Genomic DNA, 27,220 nt, shown 5'->3' on the forward strand with positions numbered 1-27,220 from the left:
TACTATAATGTGTCACTTTACTATTATAAAAGTTATTTTATGAATACTATCTATATTTTATTAGTATGTATATTTACAGACATAGCAACACAGGGGATCAATGCAATTTGATACTAATATTAATTATGTTCATAATAAATTATTTAAGTTTTAATTTAACCCAAAACAATATTTTTAGATATTTATAGGCATTGTTACACATACAAAATAAGAAATTTAAATAATACATTCAATTATATAATATTCTACTCTTTCTTATAGAGGAAAGAAATAATATGAATTTTTATGTTTAATCAATATACATAATACATTGTCAAAATGCATTTAATGTATACTTCAAATCAGTATTGTATTTATTGCTATCTGGTTAACTGTCTGCTATTTTAGTGTTCCTGTTTACCTATGTTTCATTTTTATCACAAAAGTTTAAACATTTTAAATAACCAGATATTCTATAATATTGTTATCATAATTAACAAATAAATAATACTACATTGGTGATGGTTAATTTACATTTATATTCACAAAATGTATGCTTATGCTTTTATTTATATGATTTTGTTTTATTGTTATAGTCTGCAAAGAAGAGATTCCAGATAAATTAGTATAATAGTGACTAACATGGACTACTAAAAAAAGATGTGTTATTCACATACAAACTAATCTCTATCCAGCGAGTTGTCCATATTACTCTATTGATAAATATCTGATATTTGATTATCAAACATAGTTTGTTGGTTTAAAATAAAATAAAATAAAACTTGATATGAATATTATTGTGACTAATATTATTTCTTCTTAATTAATTAACTCTTTATAAGGTGTAAAAGGTTTTTATTTATTGACTTTTTAATGTATCAATAAACTAATTATTTGTATTCTTATTATTTTTATACTATTTAAATCAAATTTCATCTATAAAAATAAAAAAATGGAAATAGTGACTTCTTGTATGATGAATATTTACATTCTTTTAACAAAATGTTTTGTATTCAAATCTTACAAACTTTACAAATTTACAACTTATATTTTTTAATATATAAATTAAAATTAAGTCATTGAATTTAATTTCTTATTTAATGACAAACAAAAGCAAAATATAAAATATATATTTATATTTGGGCAATATAATTTTTAAAAGATATATAAAATAACAGTTTTATAATTTATCCATAACTTATAACTGATGTGTATATTTACTTGTGTTAACTTATACATTAAAATATATTTATAGATTTTAATCAAGTAAATGCTATTTCTAAGATTTATTCATGGTTTATAAATTATGTTGAGTTTACTAATGATATTAATATGTATGTATGTTTTTGAAACTGTATTAAAAAACGAGAAAATAAAAAATGAACATTAATTTAATTGCATTGCATCATATCCAACATATCATTATAAAAGAGTACAAACACATACATTTTTGATCATATAAGACATAATCAAAATTATTATGAATTTTGTGTTACACACTACACAGATTCACCAGTATAAGATCACAACATACTATTTTTGGACATTTGGGTTTAAGTGTGTGTCATGAGTCAACTTTATAGTATCTCTTTTGAATAAAAAGGTTGACTGAGTAATATTATAAAATATATATTTTTTGTTACATTTGTTACACAGTGTAACTTTTTAATATTTAGATATTTTCAATTTTCATTCGCGATTCCTAGGTCACCTAGTGGTCCAACGACAATTTATCACGAGAATTAAAGTGTTCTACATGGAATTGTAAACCAGACTCAGTTTTTCATTTTTCCAAAAACTAATTATTTCAAATTTTGGGTTTTCAAAAATCGTCCGACCTAAGTACGACGTTTAAAAATCCTTAACAACGGTTTCTCGAAAAATCAAAAGTATACAACTTAAGAAGCTTGTTATAGGGATCAATTTTATGTCTTACGACTTTCGTCCTATCTCTCACGGTTTTCCCGTTAAACACTTCGTAAACGAGAATTTTCATTTTTCGAAATTTTCAATTTTCATTCGCGTTACCTAGGTCTCCTAGTGGTCCAACGACAATTTATCACGAGAGTTAAAGTGTTCTACATGTAATTGTAAACCAGAATCAGTTTTTCATTTTTCCAAAAACTAATTATTTCAAATTTTGGGTTTTCAAAAATCGTCCGACCTAAGTACGACGTTTAAAAATCCTTAACAACGGTTTCTCGAAAAATCAAAAGTATACAACTTAAGAAGCTGGTTATGGGGATCAATTTTATGTCTTACGACTTTCGTCCTATCTCTCACGGTTTTCCCGTTACACACTTCGTAAACGACAACTTTCATTTTTCGAAATTTTCAATTTTCATTCGCGTTTCCTAGGTCACCTAGTTGTCCAACGACAATTTATCACGAGAATTAAAGTGTTTTACATGTAATTGTAAACCAGAATCAGTTTTTCATTTTTCCAAAAATTCGTTATTTCAAATTTTGGGTTTTCAAAAATCGTCCGACCTAAGTACGACGTTTAAAAATCCTAAACAACGGTTTCTCGAAAAATCAAAAGTATACAACTTAAGAAGCTGGTTATGGGGATCAATTTTATGTCTTACGACATTCGTCCTATCTCTCACGGTTTTCCCGTTACACACTTCGTAAACGACAACTTTCATTTTTCGAAATTTTCAATTTTCATTCGCGTTTCCTAGGTCTCCTAGTGGTCCAACGACAATTTATCACGAGAGTTAAAGTGTTCTACATGTAATTGTAAACCAGAATCAGTTTTTCATTTTTCCAAAAACTAATTATTTCAAATTTTGGGTTTTCAAAAATCGTCCGACCTAAGTACGACGTTTAAAAATCCTTAACAACGGTTTCTCGAAAAATCAAAAGTATACAACTTAAGAAGCTGGTTATGGGGATCAATTTTATGTCTTACGACTTTCGTCCTATCTCTCACGGTTTTCCCGTTACACACTTCGTAAACGACAACTTTCATTTTTCGAAATTTTCAATTTTCATTCGTGTTTCCTAGGTCTCCTAGTGGTCCAACGACAATTTATCACGAGAGTTAAAGTGTTCTACATGTAATTGTAAACCAGAATCAGTTTTTCATTTTTCCAAAAACTAATTATTTCAAATTTTGGGTTTTCAAAAATCGTCCGACCTAAGTACGACGTTTAAAAATCCTTAACAACGGTTTCTCGAAAAATCAAAAGTATACAACTTAAGAAGCTGGTTATGGGGATCAATTTTATGTCTTACGACTTTCGTCCTATCTCTCACGGTTTTCCCGTTACACACTTCGTAAACGACAACTTTCATTTTTCGAAATTTTCAATTTTCATTCGCGTTTCCTAGGTCACCTGGTAGTCCAACGACAATTTATCACTAGAGTTAAAGTGTTCTACATGTAATTGTAAACCAGAATCAGTTTTTCATTTTTCCAAAAATTCGTTATTTTAAATTTTGGGTTTTCAAAAATCGTCCGACCTAAGTACGACGTTTAAAAATCCTTAACAACGGTTTCTCGAAAAATCAAAAGTATACAACTTAAGAAGCTAGTTATGGGGATCAATTTTATGTCTTACGACTTTCGTCCTATCTCTCACGGTTTTCCCGTTACACACTTCGTAAACAAGAATTTTCATTTTTCGAAATTTTCAATTTTCATTCGCGTTTCCTAGGTCACCTAGTGGTCTAACGACAATTTATCACGAGAGTTAAAGTGTTCTACATGTAATTGTAAACCAGAATCAGTTTTTCATTTTTCCAAAAACTCGTTATTTCAAATTTTGGGTTTTCAAAAATCGTCCGACCTAAGTACGACGTTTAAAAATCCTTAACAACGGTTTCTCGAAAAATCAAAAGTATACGACTTAAGAAGCTGGTTATGGGGATGAATTTTATGTCTTACGACTTTCGTCCTATCTCTCACGGTTTTCCCGTAAAATACTTCGTAAGCGAAAATTTTCATTTTTCGAAATTTTCAATTTTCATTCGCGTTTCCTAGGTCACCTAGTGGTCCAACGACAATTTATCACGAGAGTTAATGTGTTCTACATGTAATTGTAAACCAGAATCAGTTTTTCATTTTTCCAAAAACTCGTTATTTCAAATTTTGGGTTTTCAAAAATCGTCCGACCTAAGTACGACGTTTAAAAATCATTAACAACGGTTTCTCGAAAAATCAAAAGTATACAACTTAAGAAGCTTGTTATAGGGATCAATTTTATGTCTTACGACTTTCGTCCTATCTCTCACGGTTTTCCCGTTACACACTTCGTAAACGACAACTTTCATTTTTCGAAATTTTCAATTTTCATTCGCGTTTCCTAGGTCACCTAGTGGTCCAACGACAATTTATCACTAGAGTTAAAGTGTTCTACATGTAATTGTAAACCAGAATCAGTTTTTCATTTTTCCAAAAAACTTGTTATTTTAAATTTTGGGTTTTCAAAAATCGTCCGACCTAAGTACGACGTTTAAAAATCCTTAACAACGGTTTCTCGAAAAATCAAAAGTATACAACTTAAGAAGCTTGTTATGGGGATCAATTTTATGTCTTACGACTTTCGTCCTATCTCTCACGGTTTTCCCGTAAAATACTTCGTAAGCGAAAATTTTCATTTTTCGAAATTTTCAATTTTCATTCGCGTTTCCTAGGTCTCCTAGTGGTCCAACGACAATTTATCACGAGAGTTAAAATGTTTTACATGTAATTGTAAACCAGAATCAGTTTTTCATTTTTCCAAAAATTCGTTATTTCAAATTTTGGGTTTTCAAAAATCGTCCGACCTAAGTACGACGTTTAAAAATCCTTAACAACGGTTTCTCGAAAAATCAAAAGTATACAACTTAAGAAGCTTGTTATGGGGATCAATTTTATGTCTTACGACTTTCGTCCTATCTCTCACGGTTTTCCCGTAAAATACTTCGTAAGCGAAAATTTTCATTTTTTGAAATTTTCAATTTTCATTCGCGTTTCCTAGGTCTCCTAGTGGTCCAACGACAATTTATCACGAGAGTTAAAGTGTTTTACATGTAATTGTAAACCAGAATCAGTTTTTCATTTTTCCAAAAATTCGTTATTTCAAATTTTGGGTTTTCAAAAATCGTCCGACCTAAGTACGACGTTTAAAAATCCTTAACAACGGTTTCTCGAAAAATCAAAAGTATACGACTTAAGAAGCTGGTTATGGGGATCAATTTTATGTCTTACGACTTTCGTCCTATCTCTCACGGTTTTCCCGTAAAATACTTCGTAAGCGAAAATTTTCATTTTTCGAAATTTTCAATTTTCATTCGCGTTTCCTAGGTCTCCTAGTGGTCCAACGACAATTTATCACGAGAGTTAAAGTGTTTTACATGTAATTGTAAACCAGAATCAGTTTTTCATTTTTCCAAAAACTCGTTATTTCAAATTTTGGGTTTTCAAAAATTGTCCGACCTAAGTACGACGTTTAAAAACCTTAACAACGGTTTCTCGAAAAATCAAAAGTATACGACTTAAGAAGCTGGTTATGGGGATGAATTTTATGTCTTACGACTTTCGTCCTATCTCTCACGGTTTTCCCGTAAAATACTTCGTAAGCGAAAATTTTCATTTTTCGAAATTTTCAATTTTCATTCGCGTTTCCTAGGTCACCTAGTGGTCCAACGACAATTTATCACGAGAGTTAATGTGTTCTACATGTAATTGTAAACCAGAATCAGTTTTTCATTTTTCCAAAAACTCGTTATTTCAAATTTTGGGTTTTCAAAAATCGTCCGACCTAAGTACGACGTTTAAAAATCATTAACAACGGTTTCTCGAAAAATCAAAAGTATACAACTTAAGAAGCTTGTTATAGGGATCAATTTTATGTCTTACGACTTTCGTCCTATCTCTCACGGTTTTCCCGTTACACACTTCGTAAACGACAACTTTCATTTTTCGAAATTTTCAATTTTCATTCGCGTTTCCTAGGTCACCTAGTGGTCCAACGACAATTTATCACTAGAGTTAAAGTGTTCTACATGTAATTGTAAACCAGAATCAGTTTTTCATTTTTCCAAAAAACTTGTTATTTTAAATTTTGGGTTTTCAAAAATCGTCCGACCTAAGTACGACGTTTAAAAATCCTTAACAACGGTTTCTCGAAAAATCAAAAGTATACAACTTAAGAAGCTTGTTATGGGGATCAATTTTATGTTTTACGACTTTCGTCCTATCTCTCACGGTTTTCCCGTAAAATACTTCGTAAGCGAAAATTTTCATTTTTCGAAATTTTCAATTTTCATTCGCGTTTCCTAGGTCTCCTAGTGGTCCAACGACAATTTATCACGAGAGTTAAAATGTTTTACATGTAATTGTAAACCAGAATCAGTTTTTCATTTTTCCAAAAATTCGTTATTTCAAATTTTGGGTTTTCAAAAATCGTCCGACCTAAGTACGACGTTTAAAAATCCTTAACAACGGTTTCTCGAAAAATCAAAAGTATACAACTTAAGAAGCTTGTTATGGGGATCAATTTTATGTCTTACGACTTTCGTCCTATCTCTCACGGTTTTCCCGTAAAATACTTCGTAAGCGAAAATTTTCATTTTTTGAAATTTTCAATTTTCATTCGCGTTTCCTAGGTCTCCTAGTGGTCCAACGACAATTTATCACGAGAGTTAAAGTGTTTTACATGTAATTGTAAACCAGAATCAGTTTTTCATTTTTCCAAAAATTCGTTATTTCAAATTTTGGGTTTTCAAAAATCGTCCGACCTAAGTACGACGTTTAAAAATCCTTAACAACGGTTTCTCGAAAAATCAAAAGTATACAACTTAAGAAGCTGGTTATGGGGATCAATTTTATGTCTTACGACTTTCGTCCTATCTCTCACGGTTTTCCCTTAAAATACTTCGTAAACGAGAATTTTCATTTTTCGAAATTTTCAATTTTCATTCGCGTTTCCTAGGTCACCTGGTAGTCCAACGACAATTTATCACTCGAGTTAAAGTGTTCTACATGTAATTGTAAACCAGAACCAGTTTTTCATTTTTCCAAAAACTTGTTATTTCAAATTTTGGGTTTTCAAAAATCGTCCGACCTAAGTACTACGTTTAAAAATCCTTAACAACGGTTTCTCGAAAAATCAAAAGTATACAACTTAAGAAGCTTGTTATGGGGATCAATTTTATGTCTTACGACTTTCGTCCTATCTCTCACGGTTTTCCCGTAAAATACTTCGTAAGCGAAAATTTTCATTTTTTGAAATTTTCAATTTTCATTCGCGTTTCCTAGGTCTCCTAGTGGTCCAACGACAATATATCACGAGAGTTAAAGTGTTTTACATGTAATTGTAAACCAGAATCAGTTTTTCATTTTTCCAAAAATTCGTTATTTCAAATTTTGGGTTTTCAAAAATCGTCCGACCTAAGTACGACGTTTAAAAATCCTTAACAACGGTTTCTCGAAAAATCAAAAGTATACAACTTAAGAAGCTGGTTATGGGGATCAATTTTATGTCTTACGACTTTCGTCCTATCTCTCACGGTTTTCCCTTAAAATACTTCGTAAACGAGAATTTTCATTTTTCGAAATTTTCAATTTTCATTCGCGTTTCCTAGGTCACCTGGTAGTCCAACGACAATTTATCACTCGAGTTAAAGTGTTCTACATGTAATTGTAAACCAGAACCAGTTTTTCATTTTTCCAAAAACTTGTTATTTCAAATTTTGGGTTTTCAAAAATCGTCCGACCTAAGTACGACGTTTAAAAATCCTTAACAACGGTTTGTCGAAAAATCAAAAGTATACAACTTAAGAATCTTGTTATGGGGATCAATTTTATGTCTTACGACTTTCGTCCTATCTCTCACGGTTTTCCCGTTACACACTTCGTAAACGAGAATTTTCATTTTTCGAAATTTTCAATTTTCATTCGCGTTTCCTAGGTCACCTAGTGGTCCATCGAAAATTTATCACGAGGGTTAAAGTGTTTTACATGTAATTGTAAACCATAATCAGTTTTTCATTTTTCCAAAAACTCGTTATTTCAAATTTTGGGTTTTCAAAAATTGTCCGACTTAAGTACGACGTTTAAAAATCCTTAACAACGGTTTCTCGAAAAATCAAAAGTATACAACTTAAGAAGCTTGTTATGGGGATCAATTTTATGTCTTACGACTTTCGTCCTATCTCTCACGGTTTTCCCGTTACACACTTCGTAAACGAGAATTTTCATTTTTCGAAATTTTCAATTTTCATTCGCGTTTCCTAGGTCACCTAGTGGTCCAACGACAATTTATCACGAGAGTTAAAGTGTTCTACATGTAATTGTAAACCAGAATCAGTTTTTCAATTTTCCAAAAACTCGTTATTTCAAATTTTGGGTTTTCAAAAATCGTCCGACCTAAGTACTACGTTTAAAAATCCTTAACAACGGTTTGTCGAAAAATCAAAAGTATACAACTTAAGAAGCTTGTTATGGGGATCAATTTTATGTCTTACGACTTTCGTCGTATCTCTCACGGTTTTCCCGTTACTTACTTCGTAAACGACAACTTTCATTTTTCGAAATTTTCAATTTTCATTCGCGTTTCCTAGGTCTCCTATTGGTCCAACGACAATTTATCACGAGAGTTAAAGTGTTTTACATGTAATTGTAAACCAGAATCAGTTTTTCATTTTTCCAAAAACTCGTTATTTCAAATTTTGGGTTTTCAAAAATCGTCCGACCTAAGTACGACGTTTAAAATCCTTAACAACGGTTTCTCGAAAAATCAAAAGTATACAACTTAAGAAGCTTGTTATGGGGATCAATTTTATGTCTTACGACTTTCGTCCTATCTCTCACGGTTTTCCCGTTACACACTTCGTAAACGACAACTTTCATTTTTCGAAATTTTCAATTTTCATTCGCGTTTCCTAGGTCTCCTAGTTGTCCAACGACAATTTATCACGAGAGTTAAAGTGTTCTACATGTAATTGTAAACCAGAATCAGTTTTTCATTTTTCCAAAAACTCGTTATTTCAAATTTTGGGTTTTCAAAAATCGTCCGACCTAAGTACGACGTTTAAAAATCCTTAACAACGGTTTTTCCAAAAATCAAAAGCATACAACTTAAGAAGCTTGTTATGGGGATCAATTTTATGTCTTACGACTTTCGTCCTATCTCTCACGGTTTTCCCGTTACTTACTTCGTAAACGACAACTTTCATTTTTCGAAATTTTCAATTTTCATTCGCGTTTCCTAGGTCTCCTAGTGGTCCAACGACAATTTATCACGAGAGTTAAAGTGTTTTACATGTAATTGTAAACCAGAATCAGTTTTTCATTTTTCCAAAAACTCGTTATTTCAAATTATGGGTTTTCAAAAATCGTCCGACCTAAGTACGACGTTTAAAAATCCTTAACAACGGTTTCTCGAAAAATCAAAACTATACAACTTAAGAAGCTTGTTATGGGGATCAATTTTATGTCTTACGACTTTCGTCCTATCTCTCACGGTTTTCCCGTTACACACTTCGTAAACGACAACTTTCATTTTTCGAAATTTTCAATTTTCATTCGCGTTTCCTAGGTCTCCTAGTTGTCCAACGACAATTTATCACTCGAGTTAAAGTGTTCTACATGTAATTGTAAACCAGAATCAGTTTTTCATTTTTCCAAAAACTCGTTATTTCAAATTTTGGGTTTTCAAAAATCGTCCGACCTAAGTACGACGTTTAAAAATCCTTAACAACGGTTTTTCCAAAAATCAAAAGCATACAACTTAAGAAGCTTGTTATGGGGATCAATTTTATGTCTTACGACTTTCGTCCTATCTCTCACGGTTTTCCCGTTACACACTTCGTAAACGAGAATTTTCATTTTTCGAAATTTTCAATTTTCATTCGCGTTTCCTAGGTCACCTAGTGGTCCAACGACAATTTATCACGAGAGTTAAAGTGTTCTACATGTAATTGTAAACCAGAATCAGTTTTTCATATTTCCAAAAACTAATTATTTCAAATTTTGGGTTTTCAAAAATCGTCCGACCTAAGTACGACGTTTAAAAATCCTTAACAACGGTTTCTCGAAAAATCAAAAGTATACAACTTAAGAAGCTTGTTATGGGGATCAATTTTATGTCTTACGACTTTCGTCCTATCTCTCACGGTTTTCCCGTTACACACTTCGTAAACGAGGATTTTCATTTTTCGAAATTTTCAATTTTCATACGCGTTTCCTAGGTCTCCTATTGGTCCAACGACAATTTATCACGAGAGTTAAAGTGTTTTACATGTAATTGTAAACCAGAATCAGTTTTTCATTTTTCCAAAAACTCGTTATTTCAAATTTTGGGTTTTCAAAAATCGTCCGACCTAAGTACGACGTTTAAAAATCCTTAACAACGGTTTCTCGAAAAATCAAAAGTATACAACTTAAGAAGCTTGTTATGGGGATCAATTTTATGTCTTACGACTTTCGTCCTATCTCTCACGGTTTTCCCGTTACACACTTCGTAAACGACAACTTTCATTTTTCGAAATTTTCAATTTTCATTCGCGTTTCCTAGGTCTCCTAGTTGTCCAACGACAATTTATCACGAGAGTTAAAGTGTTCTACATGTAATTGTAAACCAGAATCAGTTTTTCATTTTTCCAAAAACTCGTTATTTCAAATTTTGGGTTTTCAAAAATCGTCCGACCTAAGTACGACGTTTAAAAATCCTTAACAACGGTTTCTCGAAAAATCAAAAGTATACAACATAAGAAGCTGGTTATGGGGATCAATTTTATATCTTACGACTTTCGTCCTATCTCTCACGGTTTTCCCGTAAATTACTTCGTAAGCGAAAATTTTCAATTTTCATTCGCATTTCCTAGGTCACCTAGTGGTCCAACGACAATTTATCACGAGAGTTAAAGTGTTTTACATGTGATTGTAAACCAGATCCAGTTTTTCATTTTTCCAAAAACTAATTATTTCAAATTTTGGGTTTTCAAAAATCGTCCGACCTAAGTACGACGTTTAAAAATCCTTAACAACGGTTTTTCGAAAAATCAAAAGCATACAACTTATGAAGCTGGTTATGGGGATCAATTTTAGTCTCACGACTTTCGTCCTATGTCTCTCGGTTTTCCCGTAAAACACTTCGTAATGTTCTAGTTAGTTAGTAACGTCTAGTTCTTATTTACCATTATTAACTTCCATATATATCATTTAGGCTCATACTTAATAATAAACACTATAAAACATGTTTTTTATATGATAATATTGACTAATATTACAAATTCATACTTTGAACTGCCTGTAAAACACTGTATTCTCAAGTTATTCTCCAAACACTACACATATTTAACTGACTATTTTTTATTTTTAGATGGCAGTATAGCAGATCATTCAATACATGCTGACACATGAATTCACATTTCTACCACTACGCTAAATATCAACATCCTACGTTGAAAATGTACTAGACGACACTGCTAATAATAATGGTTTTGTGCAACGTGCGTGTAATGGGTATTGAATTTAATTGATATTAAATTAATAGTAGTGTTGCAAAAAGGTAGTGTCATAAAACCCTAACCATTATATTAAGTAAATGGTTCTTATTTACCATTATTCACTTCCATATATTTCATTTAGGCTCATACTTAATAATAAACACTATAAAACGTGCTTATATATCACAATTTTGACTCATATTACAAATTCATATTTTTAGCTGCTCATAAGAATCTCAATTATCAAGTTAGTGTCATGAAACCTAGACAATTAGATTAAGTAAATGATTCTTATTTACCATTACTAACATCCATATTGGTCATTTAAGCTGATACTTCATAAACACTATAAAAAATGATTTTATATGGTAATTTTAACAAATATTACAAAGTCATATTTTTAACTGCTTATAAAACACTCAATTCTCATGTTAGTGTCTAGAAACCTTGATTACTAGATTATGACAATGATTCTTATTGTATAATGTATACAAGTATTACAAACTCTTATTATTTTAATATTGAAAATCAGCAATTTTATGTTAATGTACAAGTGTATTCTTTACTTATATTTTGTTTTACATTAAAACTCAACAAAACATTCTGGTAGATTTGTACTATCTCTTTTGTTGCTAAGCATTATAATTATTTCTTTAACCATTATACATATTTAACTGACTACTTTGTGTTTTAGATGGCAGTATAGCAGATCACTCGAGGCATGCTGAGACCATGAATTAACATTTCTATCACTTGGGAAAGTTACAACATCTTCCGTTGAAAATGGAATAGAAGGTACTGCTAATATTAATGGTTTTATGCAACGTGCGTGTAATGGGTATTGAATGTAATTGATATTCAATTAATAGTAGTGTTACAAAAAGGTAGTGTCATAAAACCCTAACCATTATATTAAGTAAATGGTTCTTATTTACCATTATTAACTTCCATATATTTCATTTAGGCTCATACTTAATAATAAACACTATAAAACATGTTTTTTATATGATAATATTGACTAATATTACAAATTCATACTTTGAACTGCCTGTAAAACACTATATTCTCAAGTTATTCTCCAACCGTTATACATTATTAACTTACTACATTTTTTCAGTTGGCAGTATATCAGATCAATCAAGGCACGCTGAGACACGAATTCACATTTCTACCACCAAGGAAAGTATCAACATCCTATGTTGAAAATGGACTAGAAGATACTGATAATAATATTGGATTTATGCAATGTGCGTGCAATGGTTATTGAATATAATTGATACTAAATTAATAGCTGTGAAACAATTGAGATTTGTTAAATATCTGAATAAAATAATAGTAAACACCTTTAGCTTGTATTGTTTATTCTTAAAATTTACCTATGCTATAAATATATTTTATTTTTACTATATTTAAATGATCATTATAAAACATTTATAAAACACTCAAATATTAAGTTAATGTTTAGAAGCTTGAACAATAGTTTAAGAAATTTACCATTATTATCTTTCACGTGTTTCATTTAACCTGGTATTTTGAATACACTATAATACATGTTTTTATATGATAATTTTGACAAATTCCCATTTTGAAACTGCTTATAAAACACTCAAAATTATTAAATGTATGCACCGACAGAGGGCGGTAGTGGGGACGACATCCGTCGGCCGATGCCCGATCGCCTCAGAGTAAAACTAGTTGGTTGCGTGTGTGCCGTTCGCCGGACGGCCTTTTGACATAATTGACGGTTGTTTTTACTTAGCTATTGGGTGTAGTTGTTGTTCATTTAATAAAGATTTTTGATATTATAAACGAATTGTTCATATTTTATGCCCGAAGTTAACACAAGTAAGTGTCTTGATCCTTGACTACTCGATTACGAAAATGATTCTGATTTATAATTTTTAACTTGCACATGTTTCATTTAACCAGATATTTTTACTTCATAAAAACTATAAAATATGATTTTACAAGTCAATTTTGACGAATAATACAAATTAATATTTTTAGATTCTGAACGGAGTGATGAATGTATTGATTTTACAATGATGTTTGTATTATTTTTGTGTCCGTCATCACTTTTTGGAGTAGTAATAATGCTTCGGTTTTGACTTCAGCCCCTCTTTGAAAAGACAAAATCGATTTTTTGATTTTGCTGTAACTCAAAAACGAATCATTGTAAATACTTGAAATTTTCAACAAACGTTTATATTAGCGTTATCTATTTGCGATTAAATTTTCAAAATATTTTGACATTTTTTAAGCTACTTATAGATAATTGAAACTTATCGTAGTAAAAAATAAATCAAAAATCGTTAGTCACAATTTTTGTTTATATGCATTTAAAGTTCAAATGTTTAGAAAATATATCGAAATCACGAAAATTTGCAAAGAATTTTGAAGTTGAAAATTCATAAAATCTTTGTGATTTATACTTAAGGTTCACAAATCCAATACTAGGTTATCCATAAGTTTTCCTTCAAGTAACCGTAAACAAAAAAAAATCCATTGTCAATTTAGAAAACATTTTATGTGCGTATGAAATATAATTTTTTACGAAATCGCGTAAAATAACGATATATTACAATTTAAATATAGGTAATAATATAATATATCCAACTAATTATCATTGACTGACAAATCATCTCCGTTCAGAATCGTTTTTCGTATACAATGCTACCCGTCGTTGCATTCAAATTTAACACATCCATTAAAGTGACCAGTGACCTACTCTCCATCTCTACTATACAGCGGAGCGATACCCACTTTTTTCATATTGAAAAGGAGCAAATTTTCAGTTGTACAAATGTATTCTTTAGTCACACTTATAATAGGTACATTTATATTCTACAAAACATTCTGGTATATTTGTAGGTACTATCTTTTATGGCTTATCATAGTTATTATTTCTTATCGTCTGTTTATATATTATGTCTATATTTCATATCATTTTCCAGTTTTACATTCGTATTTGTATTTGAGTTTCAACTGTAAATTGTTTTCAAGAATTTTGTAATAAAAATGAAGTTTGTCTGTTAGTTTATGTTTTGATTGTTTCCATTTCAAAATTATTCAGTGTTGTCCACGTAATAGTCGTTATATAAAAATTGTTGTCCTCCTTACGGTGTCTAGTAGCGACATTCTATCCTCCAACCATTATACATATTTAACTTACTATTTTTTTTTTAGATGGCAGTACAGCAGATCATTCAATACATGCTGAGACATGAATTCACATTTCTACCACTATGCTAAATATCAATATCCTACGTTGAAAATGTACTAGACGATACTGCTAATAATAATGGTTTTGTGCAACGTGCGTGTAATGGGTATTGAATTTAATTGATATTAAATTAATAGTAGTGTAACAAAAAGTCAGTGTCATGAAACCCTGACCATTAGATTATAAGCAAATGATTCTAATTTTCCATAATTGACTTTCAAATATTACATTTAAGGTGATGCTTCATACACACAATAAAAAATGATTTAATATCATAATTTTGATATGATAATTTAAACAAACATTACAAAGTCATACTTTGAACTGCTTGTAAAACACTGTATTCTCAAGTTATTCTCCAAACACTACACATATTTAACTGACTATTTTTTATTTTTAGATGGCAGTATAGCAGATCATTCAATACATGCTGACACATGAATTCACATTTCTACCACTACGCTAAATATCAACATCCTACGTTGAAAATGTACTAGACGACACTGCTAATAATAATGGTTTTGTGCAACGTGCGTGTAATGGGTATTGAATTTAATTGATATTAAATTAATAGTAGTGTTGCAAAAAGGTAGTGTCATAAAACCCTAACCATTATATTAAGTAAATGGTTCTTATTTACCATTATTCACTTCCATATATTTCATTTAGGCTCATACTTAATAATAAACACTATAAAACGTGCTTATATATCACAATTTTGACTCATATTACAAATTCATATTTTTAGCTGCTCATAAGAATCTCAATTATCAAGTTAGTGTCATGAAACCTAGACAATTAGATTAAGTAAATGATTCTTATTTACCATTACTAACATCCATATTGGTCATTTAAGCTGATACTTCATAAACACTATAAAAAATGATTTTATATGGTAATTTTAACAAATATTACAAAGTCATATTTTTAACTGCTTATAAAACACTCAATTCTCATGTTAGTGTCTAGAAACCTTGATTACTAGATTATGACAATGATTCTTATTGTATAATGTATACAAGTATTACAAACTCTTATTATTTTAATATTGAAAATCAGCAATTTTATGTTAATGTACAAGTGTATTCTTTACTTATATTTTGTTTTACATTAAAACTCAACAAAACATTCTGGTAGATTTGTACTATCTCTTTTGTTGCTAAGCATTATAATTATTTCTTTAACCATTATACATATTTAACTGACTACTTTGTGTTTTAGATGGCAGTATAGCAGATCACTCGAGGCATGCTGAGACCATGAATTAACATTTCTATCACTTGGGAAAGTTACAACATCTTCCGTTGAAAATGGAATAGAAGGTACTGCTAATATTAATGGTTTTATGCAACGTGCGTGTAATGGGTATTGAATGTAATTGATATTCAATTAATAGTAGTGTTACAAAAAGGTAGTGTCATAAAACCCTAACCATTATATTAAGTAAATGGTTCTTATTTACCATTATTAACTTCCATATATTTCATTTAGGCTCATACTTAATAATAAACACTATAAAACATGTTTTTTATATGATAATATTGACTAATATTACAAATTCATACTTTGAACTGCCTGTAAAACACTATATTCTCAAGTTATTCTCCAACCGTTATACATTATTAACTTACTACATTTTTTCAGTTGGCAGTATATCAGATCAATCAAGGCACGCTGAGACACGAATTCACATTTCTACCACCAAGGAAAGTATCAACATCCTATGTTGAAAATGGACTAGAAGATACTGATAATAATATTGGATTTATGCAATGTGCGTGCAATGGTTATTGAATATAATTGATACTAAATTAATAGCTGTGAAACAATTGAGATTTGTTAAATATCTGAATAAAATAATAGTAAACACCTTTAGCTTGTATTGTTTATTCTTAAAATTTACCTATGCTATAAATATATTTTATTTTTACTATATTTAAATGATCATTATAAAACATTTATAAAACACTCAAATATTAAGTTAATGTTTAGAAGCTTGAACAATAGTTTAAGAAATTTACCATTATTATCTTTCACGTGTTTCATTTAACCTGGTATTTTGAATACACTATAATACATGTTTTTATATGATAATTTTGACAAATTCCCATTTTGAAACTGCTTATAAAACACTCAAAATTATTAAATGTATGCACCGACAGAGGGCGGTAGTGGGGACGACATCCGTCGGCCGATGCCCGATCGCCTCAGAGTAAAACTAGTTGGTTGCGTGTGTGCCGTTCGCCGGACGGCCTTTTGACATAATTGACGGTTGTTTTTACTTAGCTATTGGGTGTAGTTGTTGTTCATTTAATAAAGATTTTTGATATTATAAACGAATTGTTCATATTTTATGCCCGAAGTTAACACAAGTAAGTGTCTTGATCCTTGACTACTCGATTACGAAAATGATTCTGATTTATAATTTTTAACTTGCACATGTTTCATTTAACCAGATATTTTTACTTCATAAAAACTATAAAATATGATTTTACAAGTCAATTTTGACGAATAATACAAATTAATATTTTTAGATTCTGAACGGAGTGATGAATGTATTGATTTTACAATGATGTTTGTATTATTTTTGTGTCCGTCATCACTTTTTGGAGTAGTAATAATGCTTCGGTTTTGACTTCAGCCCCTCTTTGAAAAGACAAAATCGATTTTTTGATTTTGCTGTAACTCAAAAACGAATCATTGTAAATACTTGAAATTTTCAACAAACGTTTATATTAGCGTTATCTATTTGCGATTAAATTTTCAAAATATTTTGACATTTTTTAAGCTACTTATAGATAATTGAAACTTATCGTAGTAAAAAATAAATCAAAAATCGTTAGTCACAATTTTTGTTTATATGCATTTAAAGTTCAAATGTTTAGAAAATATATCGAAATCACGAAAATTTGCAAAGAATTTTGAAGTTGAAAATTCATAAAATCTTTGTGATTTATACTTAAGGTTCACAAATCCAATACTAGGTTATCCATAAGTTTTCCTTCAAGTAACCGTAAACAAAAAAAAATCCATTGTCAATTTAGAAAACATTTTATGTGCGTATGAAATATAATTTTTTACGAAATCGCGTAAAATAACGATATATTACAATTTAAATATAGGTAATAATATAATATATCCAACTAATTATCATTGACTGACAAATCATCTCCGTTCAGAATCGTTTTTCGTATACAATGCTACCCGTCGTTGCATTCAAATTTAACACATCCATTAAAGTGACCAGTGACCTACTCTCCATCTCTACTATACAGCGGAGCGATACCCACTTTTTTCATATTGAAAAGGAGCAAATTTTCAGTTGTACAAATGTATTCTTTAGTCACACTTATAATAGGTACATTTATATTCTACAAAACATTCTGGTATATTTGTAGGTACTATCTTTTATGGCTTATCATAGTTATTATTTCTTATCGTCTGTTTATATATTATGTCTATATTTCATATCATTTTCCAGTTTTACATTCGTATTTGTATTTGAGTTTCAACTGTAAATTGTTTTCAAGAATTTTGTAATAAAAATGAAGTTTGTCTGTTAGTTTATGTTTTGATTGTTTCCATTTCAAAATTATTCAGTGTTGTCCACGTAATAGTCGTTATATAAAAATTGTTGTCCTCCTTACGGTGTCTAGTAGCGACATTCTATCCTCCAACCATTATACATATTTAACTTACTATTTTTTTTTTTAGATGGCAGTACAGCAGATCATTCAATACATGCTGAGACATGAATTCACATTTCTACCACTATGCTAAATATCAATATCCTACGTTGAAAATGTACTAGACGATACTGCTAATAATAATGGTTTTGTGCAACGTGCGTGTAATGGGTATTGAATTTAATTGATATTAAATTAATAGTAGTGTAACAAAAAGTCAGTGTCATGAAACCCTGACCATTAGATTATAAGCAAATGATTCTAATTTTCCATAATTGACTTTCAAATATTACATTTAAGGTGATGCTTCATACACACAATAAAAAATGATTTAATATCATAATTTTGATATGATAATTTAAACAAACATTACAAAGTCATACTTTGAACTGCTTGTAAAACACTGTATTCTCAAGTTATTCTCCAAACACTACACATATTTAACTGACTATTTTTTATTTTTAGATGGCAGTATAGCAGATCATTCAATACATGCTGACACATGAATTCACATTTCTACCACTACGCTAAATATCAACATCCTACGTTGAAAATGTACTAGACGACACTGCTAATAATAATGGTTTTGTGCAACGTGCGTGTAATGGGTATTGAATTTAATTGATATTAAATTAATAGTAGTGTTGCAAAAAGGTAGTGTCATAAAACCCTAACCATTATATTAAGTAAATGGTTCTTATTTACCATTATTCACTTCCATATATTTCATTTAGGCTCATACTTAATAATAAACACTATAAAACGTGCTTATATATCACAATTTTGACTCATATTACAAATTCATATTTTTAGCTGCTCATAAGAATCTCAATTATCAAGTTAGTGTCATGAAACCTAGACAATTAGATTAAGTAAATGATTCTTATTTACCATTACTAACATCCATATTGGTCATTTAAGCTGATACTTCATAAACACTATAAAAAATGATTTTATATGGTAATTTTAACAAATATTACAAAGTCATATTTTTAACTGCTTATAAAACACTCAATTCTCATGTTAGTGTCTAGAAACCTTGATTACTAGATTATGACAATGATTCTTATTGTATAATGTATACAAGTATTACAAACTCTTATTATTTTAATATTGAAAATCAGCAATTTTATGTTAATGTACAAGTGTATTCTTTACTTATATTTTGTTTTACATTAAAACTCAACAAAACATTCTGGTAGATTTGTACTATCTCTTTTGTTGCTAAGCATTATAATTATTTCTTTAACCATTATACATATTTAACTGACTACTTTGTGTTTTAGATGGCAGTATAGCAGATCACTCGAGGCATGCTGAGACCATGAATTAACATTTCTATCACTTGGGAAAGTTACAACATCTTCCGTTGAAAATGGAATAGAAGGTACTGCTAATATTAATGGTTTTATGCAACGTGCGTGTAATGGGTATTGAATGTAATTGATATTCAATTAATAGTAGTGTTACAAAAAGGTAGTGTCATAAAACCCTAACCATTATATTAAGTAAATGGTTCTTATTTTACCATTATTAACTTCCATATATTTCATTTAGGCTCATACTTAATAATAAACACTATAAAACATGTTTTTTTATATGATAATATTGACTAATATTACAAATTCATACTTTGAACTGCCTGTAAAACACTATATTCTCAAGTTATTCTCCAACCGTTATACATTATTAACTTACTACATTTTTTCAGTTGGCAGTATATCAGATCAATCAAGGCACGCTGAGACACGAATTCACATTTTCTACCACCAAGGAAAGTATCAACATCCTATGTTGAAAACTAGAAGATACTGATAATAATATTGGATTTATGCAATGTGCGTGCAATGGTTATTGAATATAATTGATACTAAATTAATAGCTGTGAAACAATTGAGATTTGTTAAATATCTGAATAAAATAATAGTAAACACCTTTAGCTTGTATTGTTTATTCTTAAAATTTACCTATGCTATAAATATATTTTATTTTTACTATATTTAAATGATCATTATAAAACATTTATAAAACACTCAAATATTAAGTTAATGTTTAGAAGCTTGAACAATAGTTTAAGAAATTTACCATTATTATCTTTCACGTGTTTCATTTAACCTGGTATTTTGAATACACTATAATACATGTTTTTATATGATAATTTTGACAAATTCCCATTTTGAAACTGCTTATAAAACACTCAAAATTATTAAATGTATGCACCGACAGAGGGCGGTAGTGGGGACGACATCCGTCGGCCGATGCCCGATCGCCTCAGAGTAAAACTAGTTGGTTGCGTGTGTGCCGTTCGCCGGACGGCCTTTTGACATAATTGACGGTTGTTTTTACTTAGCTATTGGGTGTAGTTGTTGTTCATTTAATAAAGATTTTTGATATTATAAACGAATTGTTCATATTTTATGCCCGAAGTTAACACAAGTAAGTGTCTTGATCCTTGACTACTCGATTACGAAAATGATTCTGATTTATAATTTTTAACTTGCACATGTTTCATTTAACCAGATATTTTTACTTCATAAAAACTATAAAATATGATTTTACAAGTCAATTTTGACGAATAATACAAATTAATATTTTTAGATTCTGAACGGAGTGATGAATGTATTGATTTTACAATGATGTTTGTATTATTTTTGTGTCCGTCATCACTTTTTGGAGTAGTAATAATGCTTCGGTTTTGACTTCAGCCCCTCTTTGAAAAGACAAAATCGATTTTTTGATTTTGCTGTAACTCAAAAACGAATCATTGTAAATACTTGAAATTTTCAACAAACGTTTATATTAGCGTTATCTATTTGCGATTAAATTTTCAAAATATTTTGACATTTTTTAAGCTACTTATAGATAATTGAAACTTATCGTAGTAAAAAATAAATCAAAAATCGTTAGTCACAATTTTTGTTTATATGCATTTAAAGTTCAAATGTTTAGAAAATATATCGAAATCACGAAAATTTGCAAAGAATTTTGAAGTTGAAAATTCATAAAATCTTTGTGATTTATACTTAAGGTTCACAAATCCAATACTAGGTTATCCATAAGTTTTCCTTCAAGTAACCGTAAACAAAAAAAAATCCATTGTCAATTTAGAAAACATTTTATGTGCGTATGAAATATAATTTTTTACGAAATCGCGTAAAATAACGATATATTACAATTTAAATATAGGTAATAATATAATATATCCAACTAATTATCATTGACTGACAAATCATCTCCGTTCAGAATCGTTTTTCGTATACAATGCTACCCGTCGTTGCATTCAAATTTAACACATCCATTAAAGTGACCAGTGACCTACTCTCCATCTCTACTATACAGCGGAGCGATACCCACTTTTTTCATATTGAAAAGGAGCAAATTTTCAGTTGTACAAATGTATTCTTTAGTCACACTTATAATAGGTACATTTATATTCTACAAAACATTCTGGTATATTTGTAGGTACTATCTTTTATGGCTTATCATAGTTATTATTTCTTATCGTCTGTTTATATATTATGTCTATATTTCATATCATTTTCCAGTTTTACATTCGTATTTGTATTTGAGTTTCAACTGTAAATTGTTTTCAAGAATTTTGTAATAAAAATGAAGTTTGTCTGTTAGTTTATGTTTTGATTGTTTCCATTTCAAAATTATTCAGTGTTGTCCACGTAATAGTCGTTATATAAAAATTGTTGTCCTCCTTACGGTGTCTAGTAGCGACATTCTATCCTCCAACCATTATACATATTTAACTTACTATTTTTTTTTTAGATGGCAGTACAGCAGATCATTCAATACATGCTGAGACATGAATTCACATTTCTACCACTATGCTAAATATCAATATCCTACGTTGAAAATGTACTAGACGATACTGCTAATAATAATGGTTTTGTGCAACGTGCGTGTAATGGGTATTGAATTTAATTGATATTAAATTAATAGTAGTGTAACAAAAAGTCAGTGTCATGAAACCCTGACCATTAGATTATAAGCAAATGATTCTAATTTTCCATAATTGACTTTCAAATATTACATTTAAGGTGATGCTTCATACACACAATAAAAAATGATTTAATATCATAATTTTGATATGATAATTTAAACAAACATTACAAAGTCATACTTTGAACTGCTTGTAAAACACTGTATTCTCAAGTTATTCTCCAAACACTACACATATTTAACTGACTATTTTTTATTTTTAGATGGCAGTATAGCAGATCATTCAATACATGCTGACACATGAATTCACATTTCTACCACTACGCTAAATATCAACATCCTACGTTGAAAATGTACTAGACGACACTGCTAATAATAATGGTTTTGTGCAACGTGCGTGTAATGGGTATTGAATTTAATTGATATTAAATTAATAGTAGTGTTGCAAAAAGGTAGTGTCATAAAACCCTAACCATTATATTAAGTAAATGGTTCTTATTTACCATTATTCACTTCCATATATTTCATTTAGGCTCATACTTAATAATAAACACTATAAAACATGTTTTTTATATGATAATATTGACTAATATTACAAATTCATACTTTGAACTGCCTGTAAAACACTATATTCTCAAGTTATTCTCCAACCGTTATACATTATTAACTTACTACATTTTTTCAGTTGGCAGTATATCAGATCAATCAAGGCACGCTGAGACACGAATTCACATTTCTACCACCAAGGAAAGTATCAACATCCTATGTTGAAAATGGACTAGAAGATACTGATAATAATATTGGATTTATGCAATGTGCGTGCAATGGTTATTGAATATAATTGATACTAAATTAATAGCTGTGAAACAATTGAAATTTGTTAAATATCTGAATAAAATAATAGTAAACACCTTTAGCTTGTATTGTTTATTCTTAAAATTTACCTATGCTATAAATATATTTTATTTTTACTATATTTAAATGATCATTATAAAACATTTATAAAACACTCAAATATTAAGTTAATGTTTAGAAGCTTGAACAATAGTTTAAGAAATTTACCATTATTATCTTTCACGTGTTTCATTTAACCTGGTATTTTGAATACACTATAATACATGTTTTTATATGATAATTTTGACAAATTCCCATTTTGAAACTTCTTATAAAACACTCAAAATTATTAAATGTATGCACCGACAGAGGGCGGTAGTGGGGACGACATCCGTCGGCCGATGCCCGATCGCCTCAGAGTAAAACTAGTTGGTTGCGTGTGTGCCGTTCGCCGGACGGCCTTTTGACATAATTGACGGTTGTTTTTACTTAGCTATTGGGTGTAGTTGTTGTTCATTTAATAAAGATTTTTGATATTATAAACGAATTGTTCATATTTTATGCCCGAAGTTAACACAAGTAAGTGTCTTGATCCTTGACTACTCGATTACGAAAATGATTCTGATTTATAATTTTTAACTTGCACATGTTTCATTTAACCAGATATTTTTACTTCATAAAAACTATAAAATATGATTTTACAAGTCAATTTTGACGAATAATACAAATTAATATTTTTAGATTCTGAACGGAGTGATGAATGTATTGATTTTACAATGATGTTTGTATTATTTTTGTGTCCGTCATCACTTTTTGGAGTAGTAATAATGCTTCGGTTTTGACTTCAGCCCCTCTTTGAAAAGACAAAATCGATTTTTTGATTTTGCTGTAACTCAAAAACGAATCATTGTAAATACTTGAAATTTTCAACAAACGTTTATATTAGCGTTATCTATTTGCGATTAAATTTTCAAAATATTTTGACATTTTTTAAGCTACTTATAGATAATTGAAACTTATCGTAGTAAAAAATAAATCAAAAATCGTTAGTCACAATTTTTGTTTATATGCATTTAAAGTTCAAATGTTTAGAAAATATATCGAAATCACGAAAATTTGCAAAGAATTTTGAAGTTGAAAATTCATAAAATCTTTGTGATTTATACTTAAGGTTCACAAATCCAATACTAGGTTATCCATAAGTTTTCCTTCAAGTAACCGTAAACAAAAAAAAATCCATTGTCAATTTAGAAAACATTTTATGTGCGTATGAAATATAATTTTTTACGAAATCGCGTAAAATAACGATATATTACAATTTAAATATAGGTAATAATATAATATATCCAACTAATTATCATTGACTGACAAATCATCTCCGTTCAGAATCGTTTTTCGTATACAATGCTACCCGTCGTTGCATTCAAATTTAACACATCCATTAAAGTGACCAGTGACCTACTCTCCATCTCTACTATACAGCGGAGCGATACCCACTTTTTTCATATTGAAAAGGAGCAAATTTTCAGTTGTACAAATGTATTCTTTAGTCACACTTATAATAGGTACATTTATATTCTACAAAACATTCTGGTATATTTGTAGGTACTATCTTTTATGGCTTATCATAGTTATTATTTCTTATCGTCTGTTTATATATTATGTCTATATTTCATATCATTTTCCAGTTTTACATTCGTATTTGTATTTGAGTTTCAACTGTAAATTGTTTTCAAGAATTTTGTAATAAAAATGAAGTTTGTCTGTTAGTTTATGTTTTGATTGTTTCCATTTCAAAATTATTCAGTGTTGTCCACGTAATAGTCGTTATATAAAAATTGTTGTCCTCCTTACGGTGTCTAGTAGCGACATTCTATCCTCCAACCATTATACATATTTAACTTACTATTTTTTTTTTAGATGGCAGTACAGCAGATCATTCAATACATGCTGAGACATGAATTCACATTTCTACCACTATGCTAAATATCAATATCCTACGTTGAAAATGTACTAGACGATACTGCTAATAATAATGGTTTTGTGCAACGTGCGTGTAATGGGTATTGAATTTAATTGATATTAAATTAATAGTAGTGTAACAAAAAGTCAGTGTCATGAAACCCTGACCATTAGATTATAAGCAAATGATTCTAATTTTCCATAATTGACTTTCAAATATTACATTTAAGGTGATGCTTCATACACACAATAAAAAATGATTTAATATCATAATTTTGATATGATAATTTAAACAAACATTACAAAGTCATACTTTGAACTGCTTGTAAAACACTGTATTCTCAAGTTATTCTCCAAACACTACACATATTTAACTGACTATTTTTTATTTTTAGATGGCAGTATAGCAGATCATTCAATACATGCTGACACATGAATTCACATTTCTACCACTACGCTAAATATCAACATCCTACGTTGAAAATGTACTAGACGACACTGCTAATAATAATGGTTTTGTGCAACGTGCGTGTAATGGGTATTGAATTTAATTGATATTAAATTAATAGTAGTGTTGCAAAAAGGTAGTGTCATAAAACCCTAACCATTATATTAAGTAAATGGTTCTTATTTACCATTATTCACTTCCATATATTTCATTTAGGCTCATACTTAATAATAAACACTATAAAACGTGCTTATATATCACAATTTTGACTCATATTGCAAATTCATATTTTTAGCTGCTCATAAGAATCTCAATTATCAAGTTAGTGTCATGAAACCTAGACAATTAGATTAAGTAAATGATTCTTATTTACCATTACTAACATCCATATTGGTCATTTAAGCTGATACTTCATAAACACTATAAAAAATGATTTTATATGGTAATTTTAACAAATATTACAAAGTCATATTTTTAACTGCTTATAAAACACTCAATTCTCATGTTAGTGTCTAGAAACCTTGATTACTAGATTATGACAATGATTCTTATTGTATAATGTATACAAGTATTACAAACTCTTATTATTTTAATATTGAAAATCAGCAATTTTATGTTAATGTACAAGTGTATTCTTTACTTATATTTTGTTTTACATTAAAACTCAACAAAACATTCTGGTAGATTTGTACTATCTCTTTTGTTGCTAAGCATTATAATTATTTCTTTAACCATTATACATATTTAACTGACTACTTTGTGTTTTAGATGGCAGTATAGCAGATCACTCGAGGCATGCTGAGACCATGAATTAACATTTCTATCACTTGGGAAAGTTACAACATCTTCCGTTGAAAATGGAATAGAAGGTACTGCTAATATTAATGGTTTTATGCAACGTGCGTGTAATGGGTATTGAATGTAATTGATATTCAATTAATAGTAGTGTTACAAAAAGGTAGTGTCATAAAACCCTAACCATTATATTAAGTAAATGGTTCTTATTTACCATTATTAACTTCCATATATTTCATTTAGGCTCATACTTAATAATAAACACTATAAACATGTTTTTTATATGATAATATTGACTAATATTACAAATTCATACTTTGAACTGCCTGTAAAACACTATATTCTCAAGTTATTCTCCAACCGTTATACATTATTAACTTACTACATTTTTTCAGTTGGCAGTATATCAGATCAATCAAGGCACGCTGAGACACGAATTCACATTTCTACCACCAAGGAAAGTATCAACATCCTATGTTGAAAATGGACTAGAAGATACTGATAATAATATTGGATTTATGCAATGTGCGTGCAATGGTTATTGAATATAATTGATACTAAATTAATAGCTGTGAAACAATTGAGATTTGTTAAATATCTGAATAAAATAATAGTAAACACCTTTAGCTTGTATTGTTTATTCTTAAAATTTACCTATGCTATAAATATATTTTATTTTTACTATATTTAAATGATCATTATAAAACATTTATAAAACACTCAAATATTAAGTTAATGTTTAGAAGCTTGAACAATAGTTTAAGAAATTTACCATTATTATCTTTCACGTGTTTCATTTAACCTGGTATTTTGAATACACTATAATACATGTTTTTATATGATAATTTTGACAAATTCCCATTTTGAAACTTCTTATAAAACACTCAAAATTATTAAATG

General features: G+C 29.4%; 3 long non-coding RNA genes across 3 annotated transcripts; all 3 read left to right on the plus strand.

Moving 5' to 3' along the window:
* Positions 1 to 12,032: 12,032 nt before the first annotated feature.
* On the plus strand, positions 12,033 to 12,763 carry LOC132927367 (uncharacterized). The gene is made up of 2 exons (XR_009661710.1): positions 12,033 to 12,216; positions 12,539 to 12,763. It is a non-coding gene; the product is annotated as an uncharacterized LOC132927367 (long non-coding RNA).
* A 3,019-nt stretch (positions 12,764 to 15,782) lies between these two features.
* LOC132927333 (uncharacterized) lies at positions 15,783 to 16,513 on the plus strand. The gene is made up of 2 exons (XR_009661698.1): positions 15,783 to 15,966; positions 16,289 to 16,513. It is a non-coding gene; the product is annotated as an uncharacterized LOC132927333 (long non-coding RNA).
* Positions 16,514 to 26,210: 9,697 nt separating this feature from the next.
* Positions 26,211 to 26,940, plus strand: LOC132927483 (uncharacterized). Its single transcript, XR_009661738.1, has 2 exons — positions 26,211 to 26,394; positions 26,716 to 26,940. It is a non-coding gene; the product is annotated as an uncharacterized LOC132927483 (long non-coding RNA).
* Positions 26,941 to 27,220: the final 280 nt, after the last annotated feature.

Source organism: Rhopalosiphum padi, chromosome 3, assembly GCF_020882245.1.
Source record: "Rhopalosiphum padi isolate XX-2018 chromosome 3, ASM2088224v1, whole genome shotgun sequence".
Classification (NCBI taxonomy): Eukaryota; Metazoa; Arthropoda; class Insecta; order Hemiptera; family Aphididae; genus Rhopalosiphum; species Rhopalosiphum padi.